Consider the following 16,773-nt stretch of genomic DNA (forward strand, 5'->3'; position numbering starts at 1 on the left):
GGTTATTTAAAGGCGCTGAGCCGAAGAGAGCGTGAGTCAGACTTCCATCCAGGACAGACCAGCCGCCGCGCCACCACACCCTCACTCGCGCCGGCTAGCACAGCACTGGGCTCCGTGGCTGTCTCGGCCCATCACTGCCTCCACGGTCGTGCCTGGGGGGGTCTTGACGCACGCGCAGCCTTGCCACTAGATACCCCGGGTTCTCTCAGCACAGGACACCGATATGAATCCTGCATCGCGTTCCGTCTAGGCATCACTTGGGAGTCTTCCCACCGTCTCTTGTCTGACAACTCCATGAATGAGAGAGGTGATAGTAGTACCAAGATTCAAGACAAGCGCTTGAATCTTACATTGCTTTACGTATTAGTAATTAGTGAGTGATGACCAACAGATGAGTTTAGAAATCGAGGTTATCAGTGCTGTTCAGATGAGTGGAGAGGGAAGGAACACAAGAGAGTGCCAAAGACGCCATCTCGTGCGAGGCATAATTCATTTAAATTAATTTGGCCTCATAAGAAGTTAAGGTGTTGTCTCGCTGCCGTCCAGTCGTCTGTCTGCTCACACTAGCATAAAAGAAGGCCTCATTTAGACGATGAATAAAAACAAAGAAAGAAAGGAACAAGACATACTGAGTTCGAAGAATGGTGTTGAATATATAACTCCAGAAAGACAATAAGAAAACAGGAAAAAAAAAAACTTTGGAAGAAGTATAAGATTGAAAATAAATTAAGGACAATGAATCAGAATAGAAATATAAAAACTAGCTATACTGAATGAGAAAACAACGATGTCAAGAGAATTGAAACTCACAGAATATGAGAAAAAAAACGGTAAAAATAGAAAACTGGAAAAAAACACATGAAAATCAGAACATAAGGCATTAAGTAAAAAAAAAAAAACATCTAACTTAATCAATCAAAGACATTAACCCCTTCAGTACAGTAGCATGACACGTTTCCATATTCATTCTGCTTACTATTTGATGATTTTATACAGATTCAGAAACTCGTATTGGGGATTAAAATAGTGAGGACTGTGACCATTAATCTTCTGACTTCCATAAACCCTTCCTGATGTCAATAAAATGGTCTAATCACACCCAAAATTCGAGGTAGAAATGGGTCCCAGTACTGAAGGGGTTAAGAAATAACTGACAAGGAACTTATACCCTTTAGACATCAATCTCATCTCACCTGCCTTCATTAACCTTTTAATTGTTATTCGGTACACCTTTCCTGAACTACTAATGACTTCGAAGCAACCTTACATGTTATATACTCACTCCTATTCATAAAACTGATTAAAAAATTGCAAAATCTATTCTTTTTTATGCCTTTTTTATAGATCCTTAAAAGGATTTCATACTCATAGACATTTGTCCCAGATTTTTGGCTATCTCTATTAACCTTGTAGGGAACTGGCAATCAAATGGGCTTTTTTTTTTTGTTATATTTTTTGTTCCCCTTGACCAGCTTCCCCTCCGTGAAAAAAAAAAAAATTCATATCTTTTAGTGGTTAATAATTTCACGTGGCATAACACATTCACTTAGTATAGCCTTGGCATTAATACACCTAAGTCTCCAATTCATTCATAATTACCTTAGCATCGTAATTATAACATTCATCTGCCGCAGTAATTATGGCTTCCCTTTAATACACACACAAGTACACCTTCATTAATTAGAGATATATAACAACACATCTTTATAATTTCTCCTTTTTCATGTTCAATGTTACCTGTCCTACCTGTTGTATGCATCTCTAGGTGTTGAAGGATACTCTCCCTGCCTCTCGTTTATGTTAATCAGGTAGGTTTTTTCCCCGTTAATTATAAACTTTGGAATATTTTCATTTCACTTCCTTTTACTTTTATTGTCTATTTTTTATTTCCACTGGTACTTTTATGTTGTTTATCACGTGGTTATGTTATTATTGTGAATTAAGAGTGTTTGTTTTAGTCTCTCTCTCTCTCTCTCTCTCTCTCTCTCTCTCTCTCTCTCTCTCTCTCTCTCTCTCTCTCTCTTATCACGTCACCAATCACACAAACATCCCTCCACCAGTACGGCACGTCTCTCTATCTCTCCCTCCATCTCTCCATCTACCACTCAATCTTCCCTCTCTCTCTCTCTCTCTCTCTCTCTCTCTCTCTCTCTCTCTCTCTCTCTCTCTCTCTCTCTCTCTCCCAATCTGACACCATCACCCATTTCCTCGGTTTGCTCTCCCTCACTTTCTGTCAGTCTTCCTTCACTCTCACTAACTCACTCACTCATTTTTCTTACTCACTCACTGCTGCATCTTATCTTCCTCTCTCTCTTATTCAATCTCTCTCTCTCTCTCTCTCTCTCTCTCTCTCTCTCTCTCTCTCTCTCTCTCTCTCTCACTCGCTCAGCTCACCCATATTCCCTCAAACTTCCCTCCTTCATTCAATTTTCCTCTTTCCTTCTCTCACTCAAGTTATCCTCCAAGGTCTTAATTTTCCTCCTCCTCTCTCTTCGTATCTCCCTTCCTCCCTCCTCTCCATCCTCAAACTTCTTCCTTCCCAACGTAATTTTCTTCTCTCCGTCTCTTCCTTGCCTTCTTTACGTCATTCCTTCTATTCCCCCTTTCTCTTTCTGTCTCTCTATTCATTCAATATTTGACTTTCCTTTCTTTCTCAACCATTTCCCTTACTTCGATATTCAGAGACACTGGAAAGTTACTCACTCACTCATTCACTCACTCACTCACTTATTCACTCATTCACTCTCTCACTCATTCACTCGTGTGCCAATGGTGTCCTCTCAGTTCTACCTGTGTATCGGAGTACGTGACTTCAAACTGACTAAGAGAGGATAAAGAGGCAGATAGGAGAGCTACACTTAACCTGCCAGAAAGATTATGGACTGGTGACACACACATACTGAGACGCTAAGTAGATCGGAGTGTGTGTGTGTGTGTGTGTGTGTGTGTGTGTGTGTGTGTGTGTGTGTGTGTGTGTGTGTGTGTGTGTGTGTGTGTGTGTGTGTGTGTGTGTGTGTGTGTGTGTGGAGTCTCGAGGGTCGATCTCAGTTAAACATCGTGAGGTATTCAATGGTCTCTTCAGATTCCCAGTTATTCCTGACGCGGTATAATGTGATGACTCTGGTGAAGGTATTCAGAGAGGCGCGTGATGTGACTGCTGGCGTGAGGGGAGAGCAATCATCACCATCATCATCACCATCATCATCACCACACTCGACACCATACCTAAGATTTACTTGATATTAGATGGTGCAGCTTCTCCCAGATTGCCTCGTTAGTGACTATCTCTGTTTGCCCTTCCTTTGTGTTCCTTTCTGTGCATTTGTTTCATCATCAGCAGCAGCTCATAAGACTCCAGATAAAGATCTCTCCTAATCTGCACTCATTCCTGTCACCTTCCCGTCTATTCCACGTCATTCAACCAAATTTTCTTAGTTTATACTCAGCTCCCCATCTTGTCTGTCTGCATCTCTGTGTTTTATCACCACTAGGACACGTGAGCTTCTGTGCGCGGGAGTGGAGAGTGGTGAGTGACTCAGGAACGGAGTGGGAGGAACGGGGAGGAGTAGGTGCAGGAGATGAGTGGCCTTGGGGATACACACACACACACACACACACACACACACACACACACACACACACACACACACACACACACACACTTATTCACAAATCATGCAAGTTTACCCTAAAATTTATTCTTATTATTGCTCTTATTATCCATATACGACACGAAAGCATAATATATTTTTTTCTAACAAGTCTGGGTCTCAAACACTCACTGACAAAATAGCAAACTTGTCCGACGCATTATGACTGCATTCCCAATAAACAACAGGATACAACCTCTCAAATCTTTAGTACCCTTACATACCTACATCTACTTATTATCGCCTTTATAAACTCATCGAATCTTTCTTTAAATCTTCCTAAAGACTGGCCGCTGATAACTTAATTTTTCAAGGCTATTCAGCAATTCTTCAGCCCCTTGAGTACCATGACGCGTTGCCATATTCATACTGGTTACTGTTTGGTGCTTTCATACAGCTTCAGAAAGTGGGGAGTTAAAATGGAGAAGACCGAGGCCATTTATCTTCTGTCGTCCATAGACCCTTCCACATGTCAATAAGATTATCTAATCGTACACAAATCTCAAGGCAATTGTCGGTAAGGTAACAGGCAAAGACCTCCATAGACCCTTCCTTATGTCAACAAATTGATCTAATCGTACATAAATCTCAAGGTAAAAATGTGTCCCAGTACAGAAAGGGTTAAAAAGTAAAATTAAGGCGAGGCAATTGTCGGTAAGGTAACAGGCAAAGACCCTCATGCCACTCACGCGGAGGAAACTGAGGACAGCTCTTACATTCCAGTCTAGAGGCAGTGCACGAGGAGGCGAGGACGCGGGACTAGTGCTTGAAGTGCTTAGAGGCGTGTTTAGTGTGGCGGCAAGGGAGGCTTGAGTGTGGCAGAGACATTCTGGTTCTGGGGAGTTTCACACACCTCAGCCACAAGGTCTGACAATGGTGCGTCTTGTGGGTTTCGCCAGGGAGTTATTGGGTGGATAGGTCTTAGCGCGGTTCAGTACTGCCGTGTCTTGTGTGTTGATACAAGTGTTTGCGTGGAAGGATTAGATATTCAAGTATGAGTTTGTGGTAGTGTGGATTTAGTAAGGATAGGGATGATAGGTGGAAATAGGTGAAATTAGGTAGGTGTTCTATATACCAGGAGCCAGTGGCACGTGTATGCTTGATGGCTTCCTGCAGCTTCACTTTTCTCGCCTTACTGATGTTTTTATTAGATGGTAAAGTCAATTTTTTTCTCTTCCACTCGTAATCACATCAACCGTCATTTCATGTTGCACAGATCTCTGAAGTGCGGCGCTATATGACTCAGCTACGGAGGTTCGTTAGAGCACCCAAGCGCTCAGTCAGACAATCAATCAGTTAGTCACAATCTGAAAGGAACACTCACCCTTAAGAGTTTCCCAATACATGGTGTATTATTCCACACGAGAAAGCTCTTCCAGGAACAAATTACCTGAAAAAAAATCAGGCAATGAACAAAGAACAATAACACTTAAAAGTTTCTCAATTAAAGCCAACATTCCACACGGCAAAGCTCTCCAGGGAACGAATTACTCAACAAAAACATAAGCCTGTGAGTTATGCCCGAAGGGAGCAAGACATCGGCCAGGGAAGCAAAACTAATACCAACACCACGCGTCACAAACCACCAGGGACCGTCTAGACAGCAAGCGAGGGAAGTGAGGACATCCCCACAAGCACAGGCAAGGAAGGCAACATCTGGAGGACAAAGATCAGCGTCCAGAAGGTTAATCAGTTCGTTCCAGACCAAAGAAATTCTAGGGTAAAGTCAGTATTACGAAAATCTTCTGCGCTGCACCTCCGCACCTTCAAAAAACAATTGAAATGGCACGGGTTCTTAAGTGTTTCTATGATTTTTAGTGACAAGTTGATAATGTTTCTACAGTGTCTACTAGAGAAACACTTATGAGAATCCGGTTAATCATCTATATGGCCTTTGAAAATAGTAGTAATGAGGTGAAATGTATTTTTTAGGTTCTTGTTACGGTTCTGGTGATTGAAAAACAAAAGATTTACATTATTAACTGGAGAAAAACGCACAAAAACGCGGGTAATTATCACTGTAGCCTTTGAAAACAGTGGTGATGAAGTGGCATGTGGATTTAGAGCTTTTTATGGTTTTAGTGACAGATAAATAAGATTTTTTCATTATTAACTGCAGAAACACTCATGAGAATTGGTTTAAATATCTCTGTAGCCTTTGAAAAGTTGTAATGAATTGACACGTGTTCTTAAGGATGTTTTTACTACTCAAATGATAGATAAACTAGATTTTCACATAATTAACAGAAGAAAACTCATGAAAACACAGCTGATCACCTCGATAGCCTTGAAAAATAGTTGTGGTGAGAGAACAGTGTCTCTGAATACGAATTAAAGGACGATCGAGGGAAAGAGGAAGGAAAACGCGAGTCACAGCAACAAGATCGATCATACGGCGAGGTGTCTAGCGCGGGAGTGTCCACAGGCGCCCCAGGGAGAAGAGGCCCAGGGTACAGATGGCTCGCTGGTAAATTCCTGGTATTGCAACATCCGCCACATGTGTTAGAGTCCAGCTTAGTCTTTAACCTTTTTCACCAGCTCATTTTTATCCCCTCTTCAGGCATTTCCAGGATTTTAGACACGTTTCACTCCATGTTTACTAGTGCTACATTCTGGAAAAGGAGGAAAAACATCTTGTGATATCTTCTCTTTCAATCTGTCCACGCAAGAGGTTTTTAGTAGCGCTCTTATGTGAACAAAAGACGAGCATGGTATAAAAATAGTTAATTATGCCATCCCCTCTTGATGATGATGATGATGATGATGATGATGATGATGATGATGATGATGGTGGTGGTGGTGGTGGTGGTGGTGGTTGGAGAGAGAGAGAGAGAGAGAGAGAGAGAGAGAGAGAGAGAGAGAGAGAGAGAGAGAGAGAGAGAGAGAGAGAGAGAGAGAGAGAGAGAAAGCGAAAATACCACAAAACTACGCAAAACTTTTAACACGTGAATCTGCAGAAACAAAAAAGAAAAAGAAAAAAAGAAAACAATAACAAAAAAACACAAAAAAACAAAGACATCATCAGACACATCCAGAAAACTACCGCCATAAAACATCACAATGGCCTTTTATTTCCACTTTGATTCCTTTGAAGCTCACAACAAAACACTCGTCATTTCACAGAAGTTGGCGTCATACAGTTTGCCCTGCACTGCGGAGACTGCGGCGCGAAACATTACCCTTTTATTTCCCCCATTTCATAATTATTCCACTCCTCTCCTTTCCATACGCCTACATTCAGAAACGCCTAGCTCTCTCGCCGCCACTATTTTCGAAGGCCATAGAGATGACTAGCCGGGTTTCAAGACTGGTTATCTTGTTAGTGACGTAGGTGTGTTGTTATTCTGTCACTACAACCATCAAAACACACTTAACAATCAGGACCTTCGACTACAACCTTGTGAATGTAGTTATGAATGTTCCTCCTTTCCAGACGTCAATCTTCGAAGGAAAGGGGTTAAATGAGGAAGTTTTCAGCACAAAGCAATTATTTTCCAAGTGATTCTTAACCATTGTTTGAATCTCCACTACCTTTCACCCAAACTTGATGAAATGTACGGAATAGTTTATTTTCACACTCTCAAACAGAATATTAAAGTTTCAAACCAATTCGACTCAGCATAAACGCAGTATGAAAAAACTGAGGTTCAACCATCTGTTCTCCTTAACTCAAGGTGGACAGAAAGGAGTGTTGGAAGTGGCGGCCGTGCTACTAAGCTCCCCAGACAGAGGCAAAGGCAGATGTAGACTGGTGGATGGCGTGGTTCACTTCCGGGCCAAAAAGAGTGATGGAATATTTAAGAACATAAGAAAAGAGGGAAGCTGCAAGAATTCTCCAGGCCTTCACGAGGCAGTCATTGTGTGTTTAAAGCTACCTAATTCCTTTTATCCTCCTTATCCATGAACTTATCTAATTTTCTTTTAAGGCTCCCTATTGACTCAGCCCTATTGACTACATGGCCAGCAATCTTACAGTGATCGATTTCCAACAACTACTTAATCAATGAGTGCATTAATCCCATCCTGTCACATCCACCCAATCTTCCTCAGCTCAGCATTACGTCACCACTTCTAACGTCTGCCAAAAATACTCCTGACTTATTTCCTTTACGGCTCCCAATCCTGCTATTTCTCACCGCCGTTTTTATATTCTTCTTAATCCTCTTTCTACTTTACCACCAGTTTTTCCCACAGTACTCAACGACCGCTGAGGAACCCTACACGAGACGCTGGAACTAAAGAGAGCCTGAAAACTGTGGTTGTGAGCTTAAGATTGATACCTTAAGCTTGGAGAGTAAATATTGGTAGGCTTAACTAATAGATTTGTTGGGTTTGTAAAACTGAATAATTTGATTGTGTACTGCTAAGAATATTCAAATATAGGACACGAAACAGTAAAAAGCCAATATGAAAAGACGAGAGGACTAGTTTAACTCCTTCAGTGCCATGACGCGTTTCCATATTCATTCTGCTTACTATTTGGTGATTTTATACAGCTTCAGAAACTTACGTGGTGGGGATTAAAATAGTGAAAACTGTGACCATTAATCTTCTGATCTCCATAGACCGTTCCTATGTCAGTAAAATGGTCTAATCGTACACAAATCTCAAGGTAAAATGTGTCACGGTACTGAAGGGGTTAAACATACACTTACCTGTTCCCCATAAATCTATCACATCAAAGGCTCAGGAAAAAGGCAGTAGCAGACACAAGCTCCCCCACAGCAGGCTAATACAGCAGCGCTACTTAATGCTCCGGTTTAAAAGGACGCAGGAGGAAAGTTAGTGGCCGAAGCACCACACAAGGCTGTAACTTCAAAGCACTTACCCTCATAATCCGCCAGATCATGAAGGTTAATATAGTATGCAACACGTAACGTCAGGAATTAGTGGAGCACAACGGGTAAAGTTGGCTGACGAGTGAGAGCAAGAGAGAGAAAGAGAGAGAGAGAGAGAGAGAGAGAGAGAGAGAGAGAGAGAGAGAGAGAGAGAGAGAGAGAGAGAGAGAGAGAGAGAGAGAGAGAGAGAGAGAGAGAGAGAGTGAAAGCACAGGCCAAGGACAACAAAAAGTTAGAAAAATAATATAAAAAATCTGGTAAAACATTTGAATTGAAGTCCCTAAAGAAAATGTAAACAAAAATAATCATTGAATATTGAAGGATGTGTCTCGAAACCTCCCTTTTACACCTAATACACTCACCTATCTCACCAATTGCTATCTCATCATCATCATCATCAGGGTCATTATAATCTCAAGCCACTATATTACATTACCTCTCCAGCTTCTATTCATCCAAGGGTTTTAAATCTAATTGTCAGTCACACGCCTCAGTTTTGCATCTCATTAACTGGAATAGTACTGAGGGATCTTCCTTTATTTAATCATGAATAGAACGCCAGGAAGACAGGACGACTTTCCGTAATAGTGGGAGTATTAGTGGTTGCATCAGTTGTGGTAGTAGTAGGTAATGATCATAATAGTAGTAGTAATATTAGTAGTAATAGTATTATTATTAGTAGTAGTAATAGTAGTAGTAGCAGTAGCAGTAGCAGTAGCAGTAGCAGTAGCAGCAGTAGTAGTAGTAGTAGTAGTTATACCATCATAAACATTCCATCTCATCACCTTCACTCATCGTCTCATCACCAAATCGAGCTGTACATTCACGCACCAACACCGTCATGAAAGGATTTGTACTTGCTGTATGTACAATTACGCAAAAAAAATATCATCGGCTTTCCCAGGATCCACGCTATATCCCATCACATCGCTAATCACCCCCATTATCCCGCAACCCACCTAATGACCTTAATAGATGAACACTGCTATTAGTTCACCATTCCATAGCAAACACGTGGGGTAACAAAACCCAATAACACATTCTTTCAAAGCAATAAAATGCGTCCACGTTAACAATTTTATCGCAGTACATTTACATAATAGCACCAGCATTTAAATAACACACACATACATCACGGCAAAAAATAAATAAATAAATAGCATACATATAAATCTCCTACGCGCAAGAGTATCAAAGCATGTACAAAACTCACTCCATATTTATTAAACTTTTTCCTCTAAACTTCTCAGGATGATCCGCCTCTCGCCTTACGCCACGTCCTACCTATCCTCCTCCACTCCCTCCTCCTCCTCCTCCTCTCCCTCTTAACTCATTCCTCCACACTTTTTGTCATCTCCCCGGGCTCGTTCACCGCCTCTCCTCCTTCCTTAAAAACACGAGGCATACTTCTTCACGTATTTCTTGGTTATAAAAAGAGACATTACTCGTGGCTTGTCCCTGGAAACGTTTGTCATCTGTTTAAAGCATCGTGTATCCCTAGAAAGATTTCGTTGTTCGTTGAAACGTTTCTGTTACTCTTTAAACGTTTGAGTCTCTTCCTGCAAACATTGATTGTGTTTTTTGACACGTTTTCTTTGGCCTAAAAAAAGAAAATGCTTCTCCTATTCTTAAAATCCATAAACGTTTTTTTTTTTTTATCACATTCCAAAAACGTTTTCTTCTTTCTTCTTTAATGTTACTTTAATATCACCTCACAAAAAAAAAAACTTTCTAACACTGGAAAAAAATCACTTCCTTCAACAGTTCCTCTTTATTCCTAAAACCTAAAATGTTTGTTGTAAAACGCGCCGCTTCCTGCCGTAATGTTCCTTCCCGCTGCAACTTCGTCACTCCGACACCAGGTACTCCCGCATCCCTCGTCCATTATCCTTCCTTCATCAGCCCCGCTATGCATTAAAAAAAAACATAGCAGCTCGAGAGAGAGAGAGAGAGAGAGAGAGAGAGAGAGAGAGAGAGAGAGAGAGAGAGAGAGAGAGAGAGAGAGAGAGAGAGAGAGAGAGAGAGAGAGAGAGAGAGAGAGAGAGAGAGAGAGAGAGAGAGAGAGAGAGTAAAAAAGCATGAAAGAAAGGGATGAAAGAAATGTTACTAAGCCACAGTAAGAAAATGTGATCAAATCCTTTAGTGAGACATTAATTACTGTGATGCGAATATATTGCAAAATTCAAGAGATTAAACCCTTCAATACTGGAACGTATTTCTACCTTGAGTTTTAGGTATGATTAGACCATTCTATTGACTTTAGGAAGGGCTTATGAAGGTCAGAAGGTTAATGGCAACAGTCTTCACTATTCCAATCCTTACGTGAGTTTCTGAAGCTGTATAAAATCACAAAACAACAACTAGAAAGAGCAGGAAAAACGAATCACGGTACTGAAGGGGTAAAGAGCAAAGAGGCAAAAAAAATCAAATTACAGTACTCTCTCTCTCTCTCTCTCTCTCTCTCTCTCTCTCTCTCTCTCTCTCTCTCTCTGAATCACACGCATCAAATAATCACCACCGCCACTGTTAATCTACACAGTAATTGCCCAAAGTCTGATTAATCCGGACGATAAGTTGAAAAGGAAATATGACTCTGTGAACTGAGCTATCGTATATTTGACTCACCCCTCTCTCTCTCTCTCTCTCTCTCTCTCTCTGCAAGGGCTTCAGTAAGGCTTGAAATCCACTGAAAGCTTCCCCCTCCTCGCGTATCACAGTATGAGTCTCATTATCTCGCTTCATCAAGTTCCTTTTCACCACGCACAATACACGTTTGGTGATTATGAGGGAACCACACAAATACTGCGATGTGATGACGTCATGATGCTCCCTCTCCTTCCTCTTCCTCTTCCTCCTTTTTTCCTCGTTCTCCTCATTATTCTCTTTCTCCTGGTCCATCTTCAGTGTGATCTGTTTCTGTCTCTGTCTCTGTCTCTGTCTCTGTCTCTCTATCATTTCGCTCTTTTTCTTTTGCCTTTTATCATATTTTTTTTATCTCCATTCATGTTGTTCTCTCTTTCTCTTCCTCCCTCTCTTCCTCTTCCTTCCTCTCCTGTTCCTCGTTCTCCTTATTATTCTCTTCCTCCTAACCCTTTTCTAGTGTGATCTCTCTCTGTTTCTGTCTGTTTTTCTCTTTCTCATTCTCGTTTTTTCTCTTTCGCGTTTTATGATTTTCTTCTCTATCTCTTATTTTCTCCTTTCATCTTCTTATAGCATCTTCTCCCTTACTTCTCCTGTTCCTCTTATTTTCTCTATTCTCTCGTTTTCTCTCCAATTATCACTTCTTTTCTCTAGTCTTTTATTTCTGTTTTATTCTATCCTTTCCCCTTTTTCCTTCTTCCGCTCGTTGTTATCTCCTTTCCTCACTAATTTATCTCCTCCTCCTCCTCCTCCTCCTGTTACTCCTCCACCACCATGAAGATTCTCAACGTTGCAACACCTTGGGGGGGAAACACAACACACGCAACGGAACAAAACACTTCATAAGCACCTCCACTAGACAAAAACACACACCAAAACTTTAACACAGCGTAAAACAAAACACAAGAGGGAACCGACACCACAACTCAACACGGCAGAGGAGAAAATACGATTAAATAAACTAAAGAATTAATACCAGAAACACTTTGAGCTTCCCTTCTCCTTCCCCTTTGTTCCCTTCAGAGTGTCAACATGAAGCTTAATTCCTCTCCCTTCTGCAGGTGAGTGTTTGTTCTGGGGCGTCTTGTTAGGCGGAATGTGGCGGGTTTCAGGAGGCGCCTCGGTGAAGCAGCAACACTGAAAACGGAGGAGAAGGAGGAGGAGGAGGAGGAGGAGGAGGAGGAGGAGGAGGAGGAAGGCGGGCGGGCTCAGCTGAACGCCTGATGGAGTTTGCATTAGAGATCACGAGGTCAAGGAGAGAGAGAGAGAGAGAGAGAGAGAGAGAGAGAGAGAGAGAGAGAGAGAGAGAGAGAGAGAGAGAGAGAGAGAGAGAGAGAGAGAGAGAGAGAGAGAGAGAGAGAGAGAGAGAGAGAGAGAGAGAGAGAGAGAGAGAGAGAGAGAGAGAGAGAGAGCACTATCCTCATTATATTACCAGTTCCTCCGTGACTCTGGAAAATAAGAAAGGGTTTCACACACGTCAGTCGAGGCTTAAAGTGCAAAACTGCGAACCGACTTTGTTATTTACCTCACTCACGACTGCACAGGTGACAACAAGCAGGTGACAACACGCAGGTGGCCACACAACACACAGGTGACAACGCAAACGTGACTCAGGTGCAGCGTGACCCAGATCCCCACCCGGATGTACCCGAGGCTGCCAAACTAACACGACAGGACCTTGAAAACTGGTAATGACAAACATGCATCTGTGATTTACCGCCATGCACCAACGCGATGTCAACAGTCATTATGCAAACATTGATTCGCACTACATTTTCCGGCATACTGACAAAACCTCCTCTCGCTCAACACTCGCTGAAAACTCGCTCAACACTCGCTCAAAATTCGCTCAGCAACTCTTTCACGATTTCACGATTTCTTCAGCGCGTGTGGATGGGCGAGTTGAAATGTCGATACGGATGACGGCGGGTGATGGGCGATGGTGGTGATGGCTTGTCGGCATGCACGCGTTAGGGTGATGGCGCGCGTCAGTGAGTCATGCAGGCCAGGCAGGAATGTGCGTGACGGGACAGAAAGGTGCGGGGAGAGTAACTGCCATGCCTGACCCTCTTGCATACTGTCAGAGTGGCCATGAGGAGTGACTTCCTGGTTTCTTACACTCTTAGCATGACTGTAAGAGTGAGATAGGGTGACTGATCTCTTAAATACCTCCTGCGAGACTGTCAGGGTGGTTATCCAGAGCAAATATCCCGTTCTTACGCACTAGTGACTTTCAAAGAGAGGGCATGAGTGAGTGTAATTAGCTGGATTCAGAGTGGTAGAGTGACTAACTGACTGATTTCCTCACACTCATGGTAAACAACGCGACAGAAAACACCTGAAGAAGTCACGCAACTTTCACGGAAGGAAAGTTCTATTCACTAGTTCAGTAATTACCTGCACAGGAACAAAGCATACGGACGCGTCAACACTTAACAGGGCGCCGTGTTGTGAACCCATTGTACTTCTGACGGAGCGGAACTGGCCGTGACTCAGGGACGCGGTAAAGGACGAGGAGCAGTGAGGGGTGAGGGGAAGGGAGGGAAGATGAGCCGCAATATATTGGTGACAGCGTGGCAGAGACGCGCACACAGCGGTGGCAGAGAAGGAATGTTAATATCATCACAGGAATACCGATAACGTGACAGCTTAATTAGATTTCTTCATTTGTGCCTCGGTTACCCAGCGGCGACAAGTGACCGTCACGACGCCTACACTCTCCATCCAGTGACACTTTGGCAGAAATAAATTACAGTTTCAAGGGTAATTTATTAATCATAATTACGGCTGCATTTTATATCGCTAATTGAAATTACGTTGCAATCAACTGATTACAATTCACCGGAACAAATTAAAATTACAAATTTCCTCCTGCCGCACCTCAGCGTGAAGCGGGATGGGAGTGGAGGGTGAGATAGGCACAGTGGCGGGGGGATGGGGGGACAAACAGGCACAGTGACAGTAGCTTGGTGATGTAGGGGAAGGGATGAAGGGGTGCTGGGTCAAACAGGCACAGCGGGCGGCGTGAAGAGGGCGGTAATGGTGAGGTAATGGTGTGTGGGAGGCATCGCGTCCCCTGGCGGGCCGCTGGGAGCCGCGCCTCCTGGGAAGGGACAGCTGCTGGCGGAGATCAATAGCACCCGTCAAGGCCGAGCCACCCATGACCCGCCGCCCTCCTGACGAGGCGCTGGCCCTCTCGCCTTCGGAGCACTCACCGCTCCTCCCGTACTGCAGCACCCGACCTCGTGCAGCACCCACGCCACGGCACGCATGGGAACACAGAGTAAACACAGCACCTGACCTGTTGGCCCTTACGAGGCTGTATGTGATGAGCTGCACTATTCAGATTAAAGAGATGCTGAGTGATGAAGGGGAAGGCTACTGTAAACATGTCTCTCACTCCACCTCTCTCTCATCACACCTCTCCCAGACTTGCATCACCTTCTTCCCCTCCTATCACCTCTCATTCCCCGCCTCCCACCACGCCTCCATTACCAGGGACACGATCACTACGGGGCGAAAGATGGTTTATTTGCCCCCTCCCCCTCCCTCATCTAGACCTGTAACCCCGGAAACAGCCACCCCCTCACCCCTCGCCCCTCCAACCCGGGCCACTCTCAAAATATCTGCGTTAAAGTTGCCTCTCTCACTCCTGACTAGGGCAGTACTTTTTTCTCTCCCTTCCGTCCATATTTGCCAGTTTCTCCCTCTTCTCCTGGTCCTTTTTGTATTCTTCTTCCTTTTTCACTCTTCATATTCCTCATATTCTTCCCTCTCCCTCCTTCGTTCACCTTCATTTATATTTCATCTATCTCATGTCCCTTCTTTCCTATCCAATATCTCATTCTTACTGACCTCCTCCTCCTCCTCCTCCTCCTCCTCCTCCTCCTCCTCCTCCTCCACTTTTTTCCTTCATGGAGGGTTCTAATATTTCATTCCTTCTCTCTCTTCTCGTCCGCTCATCCATATGATTCATTCAGTCTACTGGAATAGTCTGCTTTCCGTTCATTCATCTACCGAACCTTCCAAACTTAGGAACAAAATATAGACGTAGGATATAAAACAGGGTCCTTTTTTTTGTTTCGTAGACGGAGAGTGGTAAATAAAATTGCATGGACAGCGCTTCCCATACTCTTAAAGTATACCTATAAGCGCTATAGGCTATAACATTAACGAAGATAATAATGATAATAATAATAAAAAGAAGGACGTGGTTGTAAAATAAGTATAACGAAATAAGAAAGAAGTTAAGAGGAAAGGAGTAATTTTTAACATACGTAGACACTGAGCATACATTTCTTATCGTATATACAAAATAACGAAAGAAAAAATACATGAATAGAAAGATAAATAAAAAAAAGAAACAATGGAAATATGAGACAGTAAAGAAGAAAAACAAGTGAAAAAAAGAAACAACAGTAAATGAGCAAATATTTAACGCACATACATATAACGAAATAAAATAAATACAAAGAAAAACACAATTAAAAGAAAAAAAAAGGAGAGTGTAATGAAAAGGACAAAAAGAGAAATATATGTATGGATTCCCTTCCCTTGTCTCCCGCTCACTGGACACACAAGGTTGGCGGGGAGCGATCCAGCCTTCCCTCTTTGTCCCCTTTAGTCAAGCTTTACGACTGGTAGGAAATACTTGGATATTATATTGCCCATAAACTTATCCCCGTTCTCAATCAGTGCGGTTGGTTGTGGACTGTCACTTTCTCTCTCTCTCTCTCTCTCTCTCTCTCTCTCTCTCTCTCTCTCTCTCTCTCTGAATACGACTAATAAAGGTTTGGTGCTTTTCTACTACCACTATTGCCACTGCCATTACTACTACTATTATTGATGTTACTGCTGCTACTACTACTATTACCATCTTCTCTTCCTCCCCTTCCTCCTCCTCATCTCCTTTTTCATACTACATTTTTTTTATTATTCTTCCTCCTCCTTCTCCTTCCCCTTCTGATAATCGACCTATTTTCTGATTTTTGTTCATATTCCCTATCTCTCCTCCTTCATCCCTTCCTTCAGTGCTTCCTTCACCCCTTCCTTCAGTTCCTTCTTCTTGTACTTTTCATAATCATATTTTCTCAATTTTCTTTATTTCTAACCTTGTCTCTCCTTCATCGCTTTCTTCACCCTTTCGTTACTCTCACTTTTCCTTCAGCCCTTCCTTCATTCCCTTCTCATTCTACTACCCATATTCATCTTTCTCATTTACTTTTTTCATTCCTTGTCTCTCCTTCATCGCCTCCTTCACCTTTTCCTTTAGCCCTTCCTTCAATCTCCTCTTATTCTACTACCAATAATCATCCTATCTTCTTATTTACTTTTTTAATTCTTTGTCTCTCCTTCATGGCCTCCTTCATCCTCTCCTCCAATGCCTCCTTCAGTCACGACCACACCTCCTGCAGCTCAAATCCTACCCCTCAGATGCAGCATTCCGTCCCTCGTACAACCTCCAGCTGGCCATCCGCCCTCCGTGCAATATTGCATACCTTCCACATTTAATCAAAAGCAATTCCTACTCCAGTCCTTACTCCTCCTGCTTCTCCTGCTGCTGCTCCTTTCACGAGTGCATTAAATATCTCAGGGTTCCCGCCGCGCCCTCTGCCTATCCCGGGACGTTGTATAATTTAATAGTG

This window comes from Portunus trituberculatus, chromosome 20 (assembly GCF_017591435.1).
Source record: "Portunus trituberculatus isolate SZX2019 chromosome 20, ASM1759143v1, whole genome shotgun sequence".
In the NCBI taxonomy this organism is placed as follows: Eukaryota; Metazoa; Arthropoda; class Malacostraca; order Decapoda; family Portunidae; genus Portunus; species Portunus trituberculatus.